Below are 16,836 nucleotides of genomic sequence, written 5' to 3' on the forward strand. Positions count from 1 at the left end.
TCTGAACATCAGTAAGGTTCACCATGAAGAGAGAGGCAAGGATGCACTGGGGAAATGCAGCCCCTGGCTCCGCACGCCCACCCTGCCCCGGCAGGATGCCACCAAGACCCAGCACGTGCTGGGTTTGGGGACAGGACCGATGTGCCCAGGGAGCCCAGGACCCCCGTCCTGGCTCTGACTAGTGCCTATCTCCCACTGGGGCAGGACACTACTGTTGTGCTACTTCAAGTCAACAAAACTGCAGCAGTTCTGCAAGATGAATTAATCCCCCGCTTTAAGTTGGCTACCCAAGAAAATCGTTTCTTGAATAGAGATGCTTTCCTACACGAGGGCTGTATTAGAGCATTTGCTGGCTGAAGCCAAATCCTGCTGTGCTCCGAGTGTCCTGTAATTTAATGTATGTGCACTCAAAGTCTGAGTTAAAACTGTCCCTCAAAGTCTGATTTAAAAAAATCTCTTCTAAATATTTCCTAACCTGGGGTTTACTGCTATATGATATTTTTCATTTGTACAAAAGAAGGTTTTACAGCTACGGAATTCCACAAAAGATGGAATTCCACAAATTCACAAGAATCTGTGATTAAAAGAAGATACCAAAATGATTGTGCCTAATGATGGAAACTTCTGAAATTCCTGAGAGGTGCTTAGTAGCTGTGACAAACAGCTAATAAACACCTTCCACTCCTACAATCAGTGCCATGTACTCTGGAGTAGATACATTCCCAGCAACACTGAATTACGTTCATTAGAAAGATCATTAAATTTCTTTTGATTAAGTGTCAGGAATAAACTGTAGATGAATGATGGAGTTTTTTAATGAGTTCAAAGTCCATGAAATAATTTTCTTCCCTGGGTCAATTATAATTTCAAAGCAAAATTCCTATGGGACCAATTTATTGGGAGTGCAAGGAGGCTTTTGTTCTGCAGCTCCCAGCTGCTCCATACGCTGCCTGACCCTGCCTGTGTTTGCTTAGCTGCGATTTTGCTTACTCAGATAAGATGCTGAATGCCCCAGCAAAAAGCTCTGGGGAGCAGCTTTCTCTTTCTGGCTTATAATACATATTTTGGTGTTATTACTTACAAAAGAAAAAAAGATAAATGTCCTCCACAATGAACACTTCTCACTGATTTCTGAAACTATCCAGGGATTTTTGCAGGCACGTTATGCAGACAGAGATGTTCAATACATTCTGGGTAAAAAGAGCTCTTCCTCAGGGAGCGAAGGAATGGGAACATTGCTGGAATACCTACAGAAGGAGGTCCTACCGACACAGGTCGCAAAACGTGCCCTTCACAGTGCGATTTGGTATTGTACTGCACGAAGCAAGCGCTGGAGCCAAAGCGTAGAGAACATGCCCATGTTTTAGTCCCAGGTGTACTTGTTCAAACCAAATATTCACAGCAAGGACGATCACAGAAGGCGGCCGCAGTGACAGGATCCATGTGCACACCCATTCCATTGGGTTTCAACAGGAACCTGAAGCTGCTGTGGGGTGTCTGTTGTGTCAGCCCCCCCAAAATCCCAGCAGAAAGTCAGCCAGCTTCAAAACCATGTAGAGAAACATGACATACACCAGAACACAGAGTGCTGGCCTGGGTCAGACCAAAGATCCACCCAAGCTGCCCGTACAGGCGGCTCGACAAAGGGCGCAGGGGACAGCGTGTGCAGGGCAGCACCGAGCAGATCCATTAATTTAACAGAAAACATGGCAGAGAAGGCAGAATGGGTGACCGCAGCCCTACAGAGGTGGCAGCAGCTCTCACAGAGAAGGGGTGAAGCCGTGCAAAATACAAATGAACTAAACCCTACCCTCTAATTTCTGTGTGAGCTACACTGGCACGAGTGAGCATACACAGCCCACGGTGGTGGCACGGTCCCTTACCAGCGTGACCTGGGTGAGCTCCGCTGCTGCTAACTGAAGTGTCACCAATTTGTCCTTCCAAATCCGGGCACAGCATCTAACTGGCACAACCCTGGCACTGCAATAACACTCTTGTCCCATGAGAAGGTCCTGGGAAAGCAGAGTTATCGCAGACAGTTTGCTCTCGGGAAGGACTCCAGCCTGCCTCCCTCCTGTCCTCCACAGCAGAAGAGTTTCTTGACACTTTATGTACTGCCAGCTCTTCATTTTCTCCCCTCTTTACCCACACTGCTGTCTGACATAAGCCCTGACCTCCTCACTCTGCTGTTCCTCCTGAATACGACTAGACATTCATCCACAGAGAGGCAAGGAAAGCCTGAGAACCCATGGCACTAAGCACTCTGAGGGACGCACCGGGCTGCACAGTCATTACACCATGGACCCGGTCTTTGACATAACCATCTACAGGTCCAGGTGCCACTCTGGCATGTAACACACCAGATGCAAAATAACATGGCATCACTTCTGCTAAAATCATTCCTTGCTTAGTAGGATGCACTACAAAGTAGGATATCCATTCTTCCAAAACTTCCTAGCATGTTTGCTTCTGCAACTTCTGTAACAAAATACAGCACCAGACTCAACAATAAAATAACATGGGCTCAGGTGCTGCTTGGTCCAAAGCTCTCCTCAGTGGAGTGAATTCCCAGATTTCTGATTCTCCATCTAAGGCAGCTTTATCTTTTCCCTCCACCAGCATGGCTCTGCCCTCCGTCTGAAGGCTGAAACCTCCACAGTGGAGAACAAAAGTAGCCGACACCTCCACAGCCGCCGTTCGCGCGCAGCCCAGAGCATTCAGTTAAATTGCCATCGATTTCCAGAGCCATTAGCACGGCAGGCTGGGCGCTGCTGCCAGACCAGGCTGCGTCTTAATTCTGGTCTCCGAATATTCTGTGATTAAGCATCTTCCCAGCTTCAGACACTACAACCCCTCTCAGCTCTTTCAGTGGAAACAGTAAATAGGATGGGATCTTAACTCTGAGCCTTTGCTATAAGCTGACCCTCGCTATCCCCAGGATAACCCTGGTGGTACTTCTGAATCCTGATGGATGTCCTGCCTCATCCACCCCATCCAGTGGCACCTCCCAAAGTTCCCCTGTACCCCACACATGCTCACTTTGTGTATAATTTCCCAGACTAACAGGCTTTTTCCAAGGCTTTGCACCGAGACAATATACCGTCCGATTGGCTCACTACCCAAAGCAAAGGCATTTTTGAAAATATGTCCACAAAGCTTTTACTAAAATCAAGACAACCTTCATTTACTCCACTTTTCATACCTCCCAAAGGGTGAAAAACTCATGAAACCCAGAAAGTGAGTATATTAATTAACTCAATTTTATAAATACGAGTCAACACACGTTCACAATTTTACCACAAAGATGCTATTCGCTTAACAGGGGTCACTGAACATCTACCACATGGAAATGATGAAATTCAAGCCCCTCCAATCTGGGCTAGATGCAAACTGTGCCTCCCACTAGCGTGCGGTGCTGGGGACTGGATGGAGCCAAGTGGAGATCTCCCAGATCACGTTCTGTAGTCTAATAGCAGGAGCTGAGGAAGGAGCTGGCTGAGCAAAGCAGCACATTTAAACATGCCCTCTGAGCACGACTATGAACTTTTCCATGAATTCTCCTTCTCTGGGAGGTAGGACATCTGCAGAAGGGATGCACTCCCCAGTGCTCTGGCAGGCCCCAGCAGCAGAGCTTCTCCACTGGAGTACCCTGGTGCCGATCCAGGAAATCAGTTAATTATTTGCTTAGATCCAAGCACACGAGCAACCTAATTACATGCAACAGGACACCCCTCCAGCTTTAAGTGTTTTGCTGGACCGGCTCCTTGATATAAAGTGTAAAGCTAGGGGCTCTGTGCAGAATACAGAGAGATTTTGATTAAATTCTTCTGACGGGGAAGGAGGGAGGAAGAAATGTAGCCTTTATTTAAAGCCCGCCTCGGTTTACAATTTATATTCCAAAAAGCTGTGAGCTATGGTCTTAAGGAAGGAAGGAAGGAGATCTGCCTTGCCCACGGTATCCCCCCCTCAGCCCACTGTGACGCGCTCACACGAAACCTAAAGCGGAATCAACCCTGTCTCATCTTTTCAGTCAAAAAGAAAAAACCTGAAGGATTGTGCTTCCTCAAAGGAGGGACAACGCTGTGTGACAGAGGCCTCCCGACGGACTGCGGATGCCCTGGAGGAGCAGCTCATGCCTGCAGAGCTGGTCCTTGAGCTGCTGCCTCCCAGGAGTAACCGGCCGTGCACAGGCTGTGCCAGCTGAGCAGAGCCACCCCCAGGTCCCCTGCGACCCCCCCCGGAGCCACACAAAGCGCACGGGGAAGCCGCTGCCTGTGTAAAGACGGGCTTTCTGCACGGTTCGGAGGCGCTGACCTTGCCCGGCAGGCAGGATGGGAAAGGGGAACTACCTCAATCTACCAGCAACCGCCCACCTCTCTCCCCCCAACCCTCCCCATATGAATCAACACCCCAAAATCTTCGACAGTCAGACCTGACCTGCCAGCTACACGCTTGCAATGACCAAACCAACTACCCATCTTGCCCTCAGCCTGCAGAGCAGCAAAGACTTCAGCCATGGCAGCGACCCAGTGATCATCAGACATCAGCAGGACTGCGGACACGGCGCAAACCCAGCAGGCACAGCCCCAGAAACGTGGGCTTTGCTGACAGCCCCAACAAACCTCGTGTCACAAATCCCCCCCACTTCCCAAAGATCAGCCTATGGAGACCAGTACTTGAAGGCACCGCAAGCCAGCAGAGCACAAGGCATCCCGAAGGCAGCGAGGGCGGCGGGTGCCGACGGCCCCTCCTGCATGGCCGGGCAGGGATGTGCCGTGTCCAGCCCTCGCCACTGGTGTGGGCTCTCCGCTGGGCCGGGCACTACCAGCGTTTCAGCTTCAACAAGATGACAACTTCCTCCTGTGCGTTTCCACCAGTACGTTCACAGGTTTTTTAACACGCAGCCTGTTTAGGGAGGTTTACGCTGCCGCCTGCTTTGAACGCACTGTGAGTGGTCAGCGCTAAACTGGAAACCGAGCTCTGAACATAAATACTACCATGTTTCACCAAATTTACTACTCTGAATGCATCTGCCTCCCAGTTTTTCATTCATCTCAAGCCACTTTCACCAGCCCATCCCTTCCTGAGTGCCGGACCGGTGTGAGTCCCCGCAATGCTGCAGCACAGGGGCTCCTGCCCCGCTGCCCCGCAAGCCGGGACCAGCAGCCCAGTAGCAGAGCAGGCCCCTGGGGACGTGCAGAGGAGAATGTGGGGATGTGCATTCAGGTCCTTATTCTGCCGCCGGCCTCATATGCCACCCTAGGGCAGCTATTCAACCTTCGCTGGGCCTCCCTCCCATCTATAAATGGAGCTAATGCAGCCACGGCTCACATGCCCGCTGCTAATTCATCAACCGTTTATGACCACACGCCACCACCACCCCTTCGCAGGGAGACCAGCTCCTACCCTGAAATTATTTTTGCAAAGGTCAACAAGTGAACAGCAAACCCACACCACGTGCTGCTCAGTTCTTCGTACTTTTTTTTCACTTTGGACACAGTTCTGTGCAGACTTTCTAACACATTCACATCACTGCCCCTTCTAACGTGTTTTAAAATCTGGAGCCGGGTAGAGAAGAGCAGAAAAAGCCTACTACCTTCAGAGAAGAAAAATGCTACATTTGCACGGAGTAGTAACATTTCCCCCTCCCCCCCCCCGGTCCATTTCTGAGTCCTTCTGCCTATGCACACACATGCCAGGGTCACTCAGAGTGGGCTGTGCAGTCTTAGCAATCCTCTGCCTACAAACAGGTCAAAACTATTTATCAGGAGCAAAGACGGTAAATAATGAGAGATGCTGATTAGACCAAGAAACCAATAAAACCAGAATTTCACAAGTGACCAAGGCCAACAGGCATGACTCAGAGGCAAGATGAAGCTTTAGGATTATCCCACTTAAAGTGTGAGAAGAAAATTCAATTTAATTACAGTCTACCTTGATTGCCACCTTTGCTGGGACAAAACGGGAATGCCGAGGGAGTCCCGCCTGGGCCAGCTAATGGAAATAAGCTGGTATGAGTGGGGGGGATGAGAAGAGTGGGAAGAAAAAGGCTATGTATCAAGGGATCAGAGCCAAGAGATTTATAACGTACAGCAGATACCGGAGCAGCTGGAACATACCAGCTGCAGAAGACAATTTAAAGAAAGGGATGAGATAGACAAGGAGAGCCTAGAACAACATAACCCAGAAAGTCATTCCTTTCAAAACTGAGAGACACGCTTAGCAGCAAGCAGTCCCCAGCAAGGTGAGCAGTACCGCCTGACCTGGCAATCTGCAGGGAGGTTACAGCTTGATTTGAGCAGCACTGGGAAGCAGCAAGCTGGAGAGTTAGTGGCTACAGCTGCCCCTGAAACACCACTTGCAATTCACACTTCACACATAAGGAGTTGGCCACTGATACCAAAGCTGGGTGATATCTTGGCGTGCTAATGGCACGTAGCTGATAGAAACGGGGGGAGCACACACATACCCAAATGAATGTCCCACCTGCAAACATCTCACTGAGATTCATCACCCTGGAGGTCTCCCGTTACACAGCCTTGCTGTCTCCTGGTGCTCTGCACCACCCACTTCCAACCCAGCACCTCTTTCTCTCCAGTCCAAGCCATGCAGCCAGGAAAGCTCATTTTGGGAGTATTCCTCTGCCTGCTCCTCACAGCATGGAAGTGCAGGCTCAGCATAAAGCATGGACCTCTCAGACCTCCTGTCCTTTGCTCTCCTCCATCTGCTCTCCTGGCTTGGCTGGTGTCTCCCCATGGCTGATGCGAAAGCAATGCAGGGTGGAGGAGCAGCATACGCCTGCAAGCCAGTCGGTTTGCTTTCGGCTGCCCGGAGTCCTCGCTACGCACTCCATAACTGCTTGGACAAAGGGGCGCTGGTGGGTGATCCACAGGGTCAGGTCCACCATGTCATACACTACCTGACTCCCACCTAGAAACCTGCGTGTCTGTGGGGAGAGCGGCTCTGAACACCTCCATGGCAGGCAGAAGGAAACACTAAATAAAAAGCATGTTGGCATCTGACAGTGGGTTCCTTGTTTATTATGCAAATACAAGAAATATTCTACTCTTCTTAAAAAAAAAAAAAATAAACAAAAACCCAACTGGCTACTTGAGCATTCAAGACAAAATTCTTGCTGGTCATTAACTGCTGTCTGCTAAAGGGTGAGGCAGTCATTATTAACAACAACTGCAGCAGCAAACTCAAGCGACAACGGAGTTCAAGAGCTAAAATAAATCTTAGAGACTCTCTCCAGCCAATGCAGTAGAAACACAAGAGTTTTCCAGCAATCTGTGATGCCTGTTTAAATAGCAGGGTGAAGGATGTTAAAAAAAGAAATTGGCTGGGCAAGCTTTAACTACACTGAACAGATCACCTCAGGTTAACAAAGCTGTAGTCAATACCCAAGCCTTCAGATTTAGACTTTCAATCAAGTGCCTAATTAACAGAGCCTAGGAAAGCAGGGTTCTGAAATTTAATGAGACACTCAACACCGAGCTAAGCACTCCAGATAGCTAAGCTTTCAAAAATCAGGAGTGTGATAAAAAAAGTGAAGGCTATGCAAATATAACCCTTCTTTGGGTCCACTGTAAGGTTTGTGGAAAAGAAACGAGGATGCACCATCGCTGGAACGCTGCTGAGACAATGATGGGAGTATTTATTAAGGGGCTTGATCCTCAATGGCTGCAGAGTGCCACAGCTGCTTTGATTTCAAGAGGACACCCCAGATTTCCATCTGCTAAAATGACTGTGCTACCGGAGTGCCGCCTCTTGCAGCCCACCTTCCCTGGGTCTCTTCCCCAGCAGGAAAAGGCTCCTCTCAGGTGATCCAGCTTGGAAGAGCTGGGAAGTGACCAACAGCTGTTGTGGCAACTTTGAGAAAGTTTCAGAGAAGTTTGAGTCACTTCGGGTCTCTCCTTTTCTCCCCTGAATATTCTGATAAGAGGATCAGAAAGCAAAATGCCCAGATAGAGCTGGAGGTGTCCTCAGTGATGGTGGCCTTGGGTGCATCGCTCTGCACGGGGAGTTTTGGTGGTTCCAGCCTGGTAGCTGCTCAGCGAGGGTCTGGGCAAGCACCTCCTCAGCAGCACTGCCCGTCTGAACCCACCCTTGCGAGCACAGCACGTCCCCAGCACAGCCGAGGGGAAGAAGTAATGTCACAAAAGCACCAGGGAGCAAGGCTAGGAGAAATGAACGTCACATCCACACAAGTGCCTGCATGCGCTTGCCTTTAGCCTGATCCTGAGCTGGCCTTTCCCAGAGGGGTTAGAGAGACATGGCTGGGAAGTTTAGTGGGGCACCAGATAAGAAAAGAGATGTCTCTGTCCTGGCTTTGTCACGTGAAAGAAGCTCTTATATCAACTGGTAACCCACACTGATTCAATTTAAGATCTCAGCTCAGAATAATAATGCCAAAACTGAGCCAGGTGTTGACCTACAATCTTCTCCAGGGGCTTATTTGCAAAGGCAATAATAACTGGGTTGACTTTAAACTGAAATTCATTCTACATCTTCAATGGGAGGAACACAGACTGGGATTTTACAGCTGGCATTAGTGGAGCAGAGTCAGCGCTGAGCTGTTAATCCAGACTCAGGCTGCCCGCTGTGAAGCTCTGCTCTGTGCAGTGCCTCACACTTCTCATCCGAAAGGGTGACAGGTGTGATTGTGTGATAAATGACCATGCTGATGGGTCAGCGCAGGCCAGGGGGGCCAGACACTGATCTCAGCAAGAGAGAGAGCAACACGGACCTCAGCGGCACTTGCTGTGGCTCTACAGATGGACAAGGATTGCCTTTGCTCGCGGGCAGACTGGAGAGCAGCAAGGCTTTGAATGACCACCCGGCAAAGCCAAGACCAGACCTCTTCCAACATCCTGTGTTCCCACCACACGAGGTGGTGGTCAGCAAGAGACGGGTTCGGTGCTCGCAGCCTGCAGGGTGCAAGGGCGCCTGTCAGTGCAAAGACCGCAGCGGGAGGCTGCAGCCTGGAGGTGAGCTTCTAGCAAGGCTGGTTTGAAGACATGGACCCTGCTCAGACCTGTGCTGCATCCTCCTGCCAGCCCTTGGGATCCTAAATCCCTGGCATTTGGGGGCTTCCCGCTCAACAAGCATCACAGGAGGGTCTCAGAGGCCGGGGGTCTGCATGGCAGAGACTCAGATCCAGGCCATGGGATGGGCAAGTCTCCATGCGCAGGACTCGAGTCTCGGCAGGACTTTTGCACTTCTGATTTGAAAACATAAATACTCAATTCAACATCCAAATCTTACGGACTAAAAAGAAAGGGAGGAAGTGCAGAATACAGCCATGAAAATGATTCAAGGGTTTAAGAACATGCTTGACAAAGCAAAAATTAAAGACTTTGTTCTGTTTAGCTTATCAAAAAGGAGATGGGAAGGTGACGTGATTACTTTGTGTAAGAACTTTCATCTGCAGACAATACCAGATACGAAAGGGCTCTTTAATCACAAGGGTAAAAACAGAATAGGAATAAATGGCTGCAAGCCCAAGCCTGACCAATTCAAATGAGATAAAGGGCACAAAATTTAACAAGGAGATGATTAACCACAGGCACATGTGACAAGGGGGGCAAGGGAGTCTTTGACTGTTAACATCTTAACCGCATTTCTTTTTGAAAGATTCTTTAATCATGCACAGGTTCCCAGGCTCAGTCCTGACTCAGGCTGTGAGTGAACACCAGGAGGCAGGAGCAATGGTGGCGTGATGGTGATGGGCTGATGCCAACACCCTAGAGATCCCTCCAGGCTTCTTTTTAAGGAAATCCATCCCCAGGGATCCCTGCCCACTGCTCAGGGGCAGCAGGTTAACACTGCACCCGTGGGAGATGCCAGCCTGCTGCGGGGTGCTGGCTGAGGACCCCAGATTCGGTAACGCCAGCTCAGATGCAGTCTGTCTCCTCTGCCACTGGGCTCTAACACGTGCTTCACAGAAGAAGCTGTAAGATTGTCTGTGTAAAACTGCAGCACCAGGTGAAATGTTTTATTTGCATCCTTAAATCACAGCCCTGCTTTTTTTACACTGCTCTAAACACGAATGTCTAACCCTCGGCTCCATTATATCCAGCATTTCACACCCAGAGAATATATTCTGGCAATTTCTCCTGGTTCTGGTTTTTAAGTACAGCGAACAATTACGTTCAACTGCATTCATAAGCCAACGTTAATGAGGCTCATCGACACACTTTACTGATAGCAGCTGCTGCACATCATATTATTGATCTGTGTGCTACAGAGATATTGCAAACCCTCTCACTAAAATCCAAGTTTCCTCCTCTAATGCAAGCCCTTCCCTGCTGCTGCTCCCTTCACCGCCACCGAACAAGCTGCCTGGTCCTCCCCAGCCAGAGGCCCAAGCAGGCACAGGCTTCCCACTGAGGTCAGCGATGGTCACCACCGCCTCTCTGCACCCACCGCCCAGCATCCCACCCTGGCTATGCCACCGCATGTGGGTGCCACCCTCCGTCCCAGTGATGTACCGGGAAAACCACGGACCAACACAGCTGAGTGGCTGTGTACGCTGGGAGCCCCAGCTGAAATCAACGGGGTATCTGCTTCTGTGGGTTATCTCCTCTACAGACCACTTCCAAGGACAGCACAGGCCCAGTGTGGTTATTTCTCCAGGGGCTGAAGAAACAAGGAAGATATATTTTCTATCACCCACCAAGGGACTGCATGTGGCTCTGTGGGGGAACTGGGGAGTCCAACCCTCAGCTGGTGTGGGCACAGGCTGCTTTGCTCAGCCCAGGACTCATTCACACCAGCGGAGGACGTGCCCGTACCTCTGGGACTGCATTAATAGAGTCACTGACACTCACCGCTCTAATAATATTTACCCTCAGGCCGCCAAGTGCTTCTTGACAGAGCAAATATTTGTGTGTTACACCCCGACTGTCCCACTAACAGCGAACAGCAGCATCGGGAGATGGATCAATAGCTAGTTGCATGTCTGAGGCTGCTCCTCAACAGCCAGAGCACCAGCAAAGGCCAACAGGTCTTTTTCCACAGGGGTGACATGCCTGGGAACCTTCAGGGTACCCTCATGGGGGGATTCTGAGGCTGTTCCTTGCTGCCACAGGGCTGGTTTTGAATGAAAGGATGCCGCAGGGATTGCCCCAAATCCAGCCCTCAGCAGAGAGGACACAACTAACGTCTAATAACCCCCTTCTGGAAAAGCCCAGCTCAAAGCGAGAGGCTTAAAAAGTCTTTCTGTAGACATAATCCATGAGACCTCCCGGGCAAGGCTCCTCTTGGCTCTCTGAGCCAGAAGACGGTGGGCTTTGGAGCGGTCTCTGCTGAAGCCAGCTGTTCCCACCCCTGCGGAACGCCAGCGGTCAGTAATGGGATCTGTCCCCCGGCCCCACGGCCGGCAGTACTCCTGCCCACTCCTGCCGATCCGCCCGCACGGTGGGAGCTGCCAGAGATGCCGGATTCGGGCCCGCATCAGGCTCCTGCCTGCGCTGCGGGGGCATGAGAGCCCCTGTTTGCACCCAGAGAGGACTCCAGCCCAGCCACCCCAGAGACCAAGCAATTACTGTTAATTAGGGAGGCCAGATAGGAACCAGGTGAGAAGAAAGGCGGCGGGGGCACAGACTGGCACTAAGGATGGAGGGGACAGAGTGAACCACCTTGTTATGGAAACAAGGTGAATGTTTTCAGCATCTTAAGGGGGGCATTTAATAACCTGTGATCTGCGAACGTGCTGTGCCCCGTCCAAGGAAAGGCTGGGCACGGCGATGGTGTTCAAGGACCCGAGCTGATTCCCCATGTGCCAATTTGTCACTCTTATCTTCGGCAGCCCAAGCTGTTCTGGTGGGGCTTGAAAGCAAATTTTGCCCTTGAAGAATAAGCGTGTGCTGTGAAAAGAGATTCTCCCAAATGAGACGCACGCATGTTCGCTGGAATGAAAGCGGCCGTCCCCAGGGAGCGAGGCATGCCATCCTGCACCAGGACCAGCGGCCGCCCCAGGGAGCTGGGTCTTGCAAAGGAGCCCTCCCAAACCTGTTAGAAATCACCCCCTGACAGTGTGGGAGCGCAGCTGGCTGGGAAGTGGAAAGGGTTTCCCGTGAAGTATGTGAAATGAAATCACAAAGCTTGTAGAAAAACATTTCCACTATGACTTTTTTCTTAGATTAAAACTCCAAGTCACAATTTACTATTTCTCAGTAAATGCCACAGCTTTCATTCTTATTATTACAAACATGACAGCTTTGAAACAAAGTACTTTCTATGACGATTCACACTGAAAAAGTCACTTTTAACCTAAAAAACCTGAATTAAAACTCACCCTTTTTATTTTTGTTCTGTAGAACAAGCCCCACAGTGTTACCACTATGGAGAGCTATGAAATCTATGAGAGGTGGACTTCCCATCAAATCCTATGACCACTGCATCATCAATGTGTCACACACTCCAGGACTTCCCTGCACAGTGACTGAAAAGCACTGATTATCTGTAGCGCTGGTTAGCAAACTGCAAAGTGATAGACTGTTTGCTGTGCTGCTCCCATGATAAATAAACAAAACTGCTGCTTTGCCCTTTACAGCATTGATTAGATCTGGTTAAAACAAATAGGAAAAAAAAATATCACAGGAGGAACTTACAGTTGCTCATCAACTAAATCTCAGCCTGGGGCAGGGGGTATTACTATTAATTATACTGTTTCAAAGGCAGCTGCAGTGGGATGGTAAATATTTAAGACTCTCCAGCTGCAGCTCGATACCACACACACAGCGAAGTCAATGGCACAGCCCTCTGGCTTCAGGGCGCAGGACCAGAGGTTAAATGCTTGCGCGGAGCCCGGCGCTGGGTGCAGCGGTACACAGGCGATGCTGCCCCAGCACCCAAACAGAGGCAGAGCTGGCCCGAAGGATCAGGAAAAGAGTCTAAAGAGGCAAAGTATTCCGCAAGCTCGCAAAGCCAATGGGAGAGCAAAAGGACTGCAGGAACGCAGCGCCCTGGCGCCCACCATGGGAGTAACTAACCCCTCCTTCCGTCACAGGTGCCACCTCTCTGGGGAGTGCCTGGTGGCCTCTGCCAGCGCTGGCCACGGCGCAGTACCGCATGGAGGGCTGGAGCTTTGACCTTCCCTGCCTGGCTCCACCACCACCACTCGTTCTGCAATCACAAGCCCTTAAAACCGCCGCAGCCTCGGAGGGCAGGGGGCACCCCTCCAGACCCTGGGGAGCCGCAGGGGTTTAGGCAGGGGGGTCTGTCTTGCCTGCGCTGTGAGACCGACAGCACCTGACAGCAGCTGAAGGTGAGGGTCTCCAGGACAGGAGATGGCTTGGTGATGAGATGGCAGCCTCCCGACCTCCTGCCGCATCCAGCAGACCACGGGTGTGGTTTGAGGAGAGACCACCCGCACCGCGGTGAGCTGCAGCGTGGCAGGGCCCTGGCCGTACCCGCCCGGCACGTGCAGGCACAGCACAGAGACCCCGGGAGGACACGCGCTGTCGGGGGGAAAGCAGTCGCGAGACCCAAGTTTCCATTCACATGTGCCTTCTCCTCAGCTCCCCCTGCTCGCTTCCCCACATCCCCCCGACTTACTGCCACGCTCTTACACCCGTCCCCTCAGCACCCCCCTCCTCCTCCTAACAGAAAACGATGGCACCAGGCAGCCCTGATCTCCTTCTCCACAAATAAATCCTGTGCCAAACACTGTGATTCATCAAACGAGTAAGAGCAGGGCCCCTTCTTAGTCTGAATGTTGATCTTTAATCTCCAGAGGCTTCTGCCACCTGGAGTACAAGCTTCAACTCTAATTAACGGTGTTAACGAATCTTTCCGCGCTAGCAAGCTTTCAGTGGTGTTTTTCCAAGGGCTTTGTCAGAAGACGCCAGCATCACGTTACACTCCTGGGGGAAGCTATTTCGGAGAGCAGAGCCCCCGCTCTGTGCTGGGACACACGCCGCTTTGTCCCCGGGGCTGGGGACCTGGCCCAGGGCAGCTCTGCTCCGCAGCCCCCACCTGCCTCCGCCGTCAGCGCCGCACGGCTTTGCTCCCCGGGCTGGCTCCCGCTTCCCTCCACAGGAACACGAGCTGCTTTAGGCAAAGACGGCTCAGATTTTCCTTTCCACCATGCAAGGTGGGAGGAATGACTGCTTCTGCCATCAGACCAAGGAGGCACGCTGGATAAGCCGGTCAGCCTCTGACATCCATTTTTTAGGAGAGATGAGCCCCAAATTCCTCTTTGCAGCCAGAAACAACTTCTGATCCAGGGGGCTCACCCCACGTTCCAGAAGGTAATGTAAAGCAAGGTGAGGCCACCCTAGCTAGGGGATACTCTGCTTTTTCTTTTTGAGTTTGAAACCCCAAACATTCCCTCTCCCTCTCTCTGCCCACCCGAGTCAGCACATCTCTCACTCTGCCAAGAGCAAGCTCTCGGACAGAGCTACTTGTTAGTTTGAAGTTTTATAGAGTATAGATCTGTTTCCTTCCCGGCTCTGAACTTTGCTGACTCAAAGGAAAGTGATTTTAATGATCCCCTAGATAGCTGTATTTTTCTTACCTAAGTGCACACAAATTGCAACCTACAACCAATTAAACAGACGGTTTCTCATTTTTTCACAACAAACAATTTTAATTCCAAAATGCCAATAAAGAGTCCTGCACTTTTATATTCCATAGCATTTGCAACTCAGCTCAGTAATTCTGGAGTCAATAATTAAAAGAAAAGGCAATTAGAGTATTAATTGAGAATCACCAAGTTACTTCATGTAACATATTGCGTATTTACTCACTTGCACGCTTTGCCCTAACCGTTCATACCACACTGAATGCTGGAGTTCTTAGAGCAACGCATCCCTGCCTCCCCAGCCCTTCATCCCAGCCGTGCTCCTGTTTTTAAACACTGAGACAAGTGATGGATCTGGTACAGGGTGAGGGAATGATGAATCATGGAGGGATGAGCAGGATTTACGCTGAACTAAGCTGTGTTTGCTGATTGGAACAAGGTGAGGAAAAACCAGCCTGTTCGCTATGGAGAATTTTTATGAGAAAAAAAGACTTTTCTAAAAATGTTATCGTCCACAATAACCACAACAGTTTCATTGTATAAATTATACATTTTGTTTCCTGCCTACTGTTCTGGGTTATTTTTAGAACCGAAAAATAGAAATGGCCCAACAGAAAGCAGGTTTTTGGTACTAAAGCAACGGCAGTCTAGCTACCAGCCCAAATCCCACTGCAGACATCCATGCATCCCTTCCACTGTCTGCCCTGGAAGAGGGTCTGGGTACAAGACCCCTGAGCCAGGAGGGTCCTCAGCCTCCGGGGAGGCTCAGGACCCCAGAGTGCCTATGGCCACATTTGCCCATGGTCTCATCTCGCACCAGAGAAGGGAGAAGGTGAGTATGGAAGAAGAATATGGAGGACAGTAGAGGAAAAACAAGTGAACATCATCTCAGGTGGGGCTGTCAGTTACTGAGAGCCCCCAGTTCTGCAGACACAGCCCAACAGGGACAGCTGCGAATGGCCACCTTGGCCGCAGCCCCTCCTCGTGCCTCGGCAGCTGTCCTGCAACCTGGCAGTTTCAGAAATGGGATGTTACTCTTTTTTTTTTTTTTTTTTTTTTTCTTCACACTAATATCCAGATTCATAGGAGGCATCATTGATGTGATGGATTCTTTGCAAATTCAAACATGAAGCCAGAAAAGCAGCATGCATACACATGCCCAGACATAAAGGCGATGTACTCTACTTTCCAAAGCTCTCCACTGGAGGGATATTTTTGATATCCAGGAGGGATATTTCTGATATCAGAGTGCTAATACAGTTCAGCTTTAGATGGATTGGCAGCACACCACCTGCAGCATTAAGACTTCCATCAGCTGTCTCATCACACAAAGAGCAGCGTCTCTATAAAAAACTAATATCTTGCAGTTTTGCAAGTTTGATATTAATACCAAGGCTTAAGAAGAAAATACAAGTCAGCTGAATACAGGCACACGTTCTTCCAGTTTGGCGATGCTGTGGCCCAAGAATGAGTTTCACAGCACCAGTAAAGCAGCTCTGGCACTGCTGCAGTGGACAGAGATGCTACAAAAGGTGAAGGTAAAGAAGCCCAAAACATGCCCTAGGGACTGACACACTTTTGCAGGCACTACAGAAATACTTGTGTCAGTGCATTAGGTTAGGCAGCCCATAGGACTGAGGAACAGAGGAAGGCAGGCACACGCGAGGTCTCACCGACCAGATCAAAGCTGGTTTGTGGTGCAGTAGGAAGGATCCTACTTCTGCAGTGTGAGGCAGCACCAGGTCCCGGTGATGAACCTCATGCACTTCTTCAGCCCTGCTGCTGTCCATGCTGCTGCAGCATCAGTCCCACAGGGGCTTTCAACATGGCACAGTGTTGGGATTAGCCATCAGGGCGCTCCCTGCTCCCCTGCAGCTCCGCGGGGGTGGCCACGGGAAGGGCCAGAGGCAGGAGCTCCAGCTCTACTCCCTGTCCTGCCTTCAGGAAAGGTTTCCAGCACAGACACTATGACACTGGCCGCCAGATCTTGCACTTGAGGTGTGGTGCCCGGTCTGCTGTGCTCCCAAGCAGGTTTTGGAGACGCTTTACCAGGCTGCACAGAGCTGACGTCGGCCAGGTCCCTGCCTGCAAAGCGTGTGACACCTCTCTGGATGCCACCATTAGGACTTTTAAAGGCAGGACTGAAAGGACAGAAAAAGGGCAAACAGGACAGCAGCGAGCGGCTGGCAAAGCCCCTCCTGTGGCTTTGTTTTCTCTTGCAATTGAGTTAGATGCTGATAAGAGATGGTGAAGGATTTTTGTGCCACATGCGGCTCTGTGATGGAGCTTCTGATCTACGGATTACA

General features: G+C 50.5%; 1 protein-coding gene across 4 annotated transcripts in view; it reads right to left on the bottom strand.

Annotated features, from left to right (window-relative positions):
- Window positions 1-16,836, bottom strand: part of RALY (RALY heterogeneous nuclear ribonucleoprotein) — a 157,965-nt gene that overhangs the window by 50,425 nt on the left and 90,704 nt on the right. The window lies entirely within an intron of this gene.

Source organism: Falco punctatus, assembly GCF_963210335.1.
Source record: "Falco punctatus genome assembly, chromosome: 10".
NCBI lineage: Eukaryota > Metazoa > Chordata > Aves > Falconiformes > Falconidae > Falco > Falco punctatus.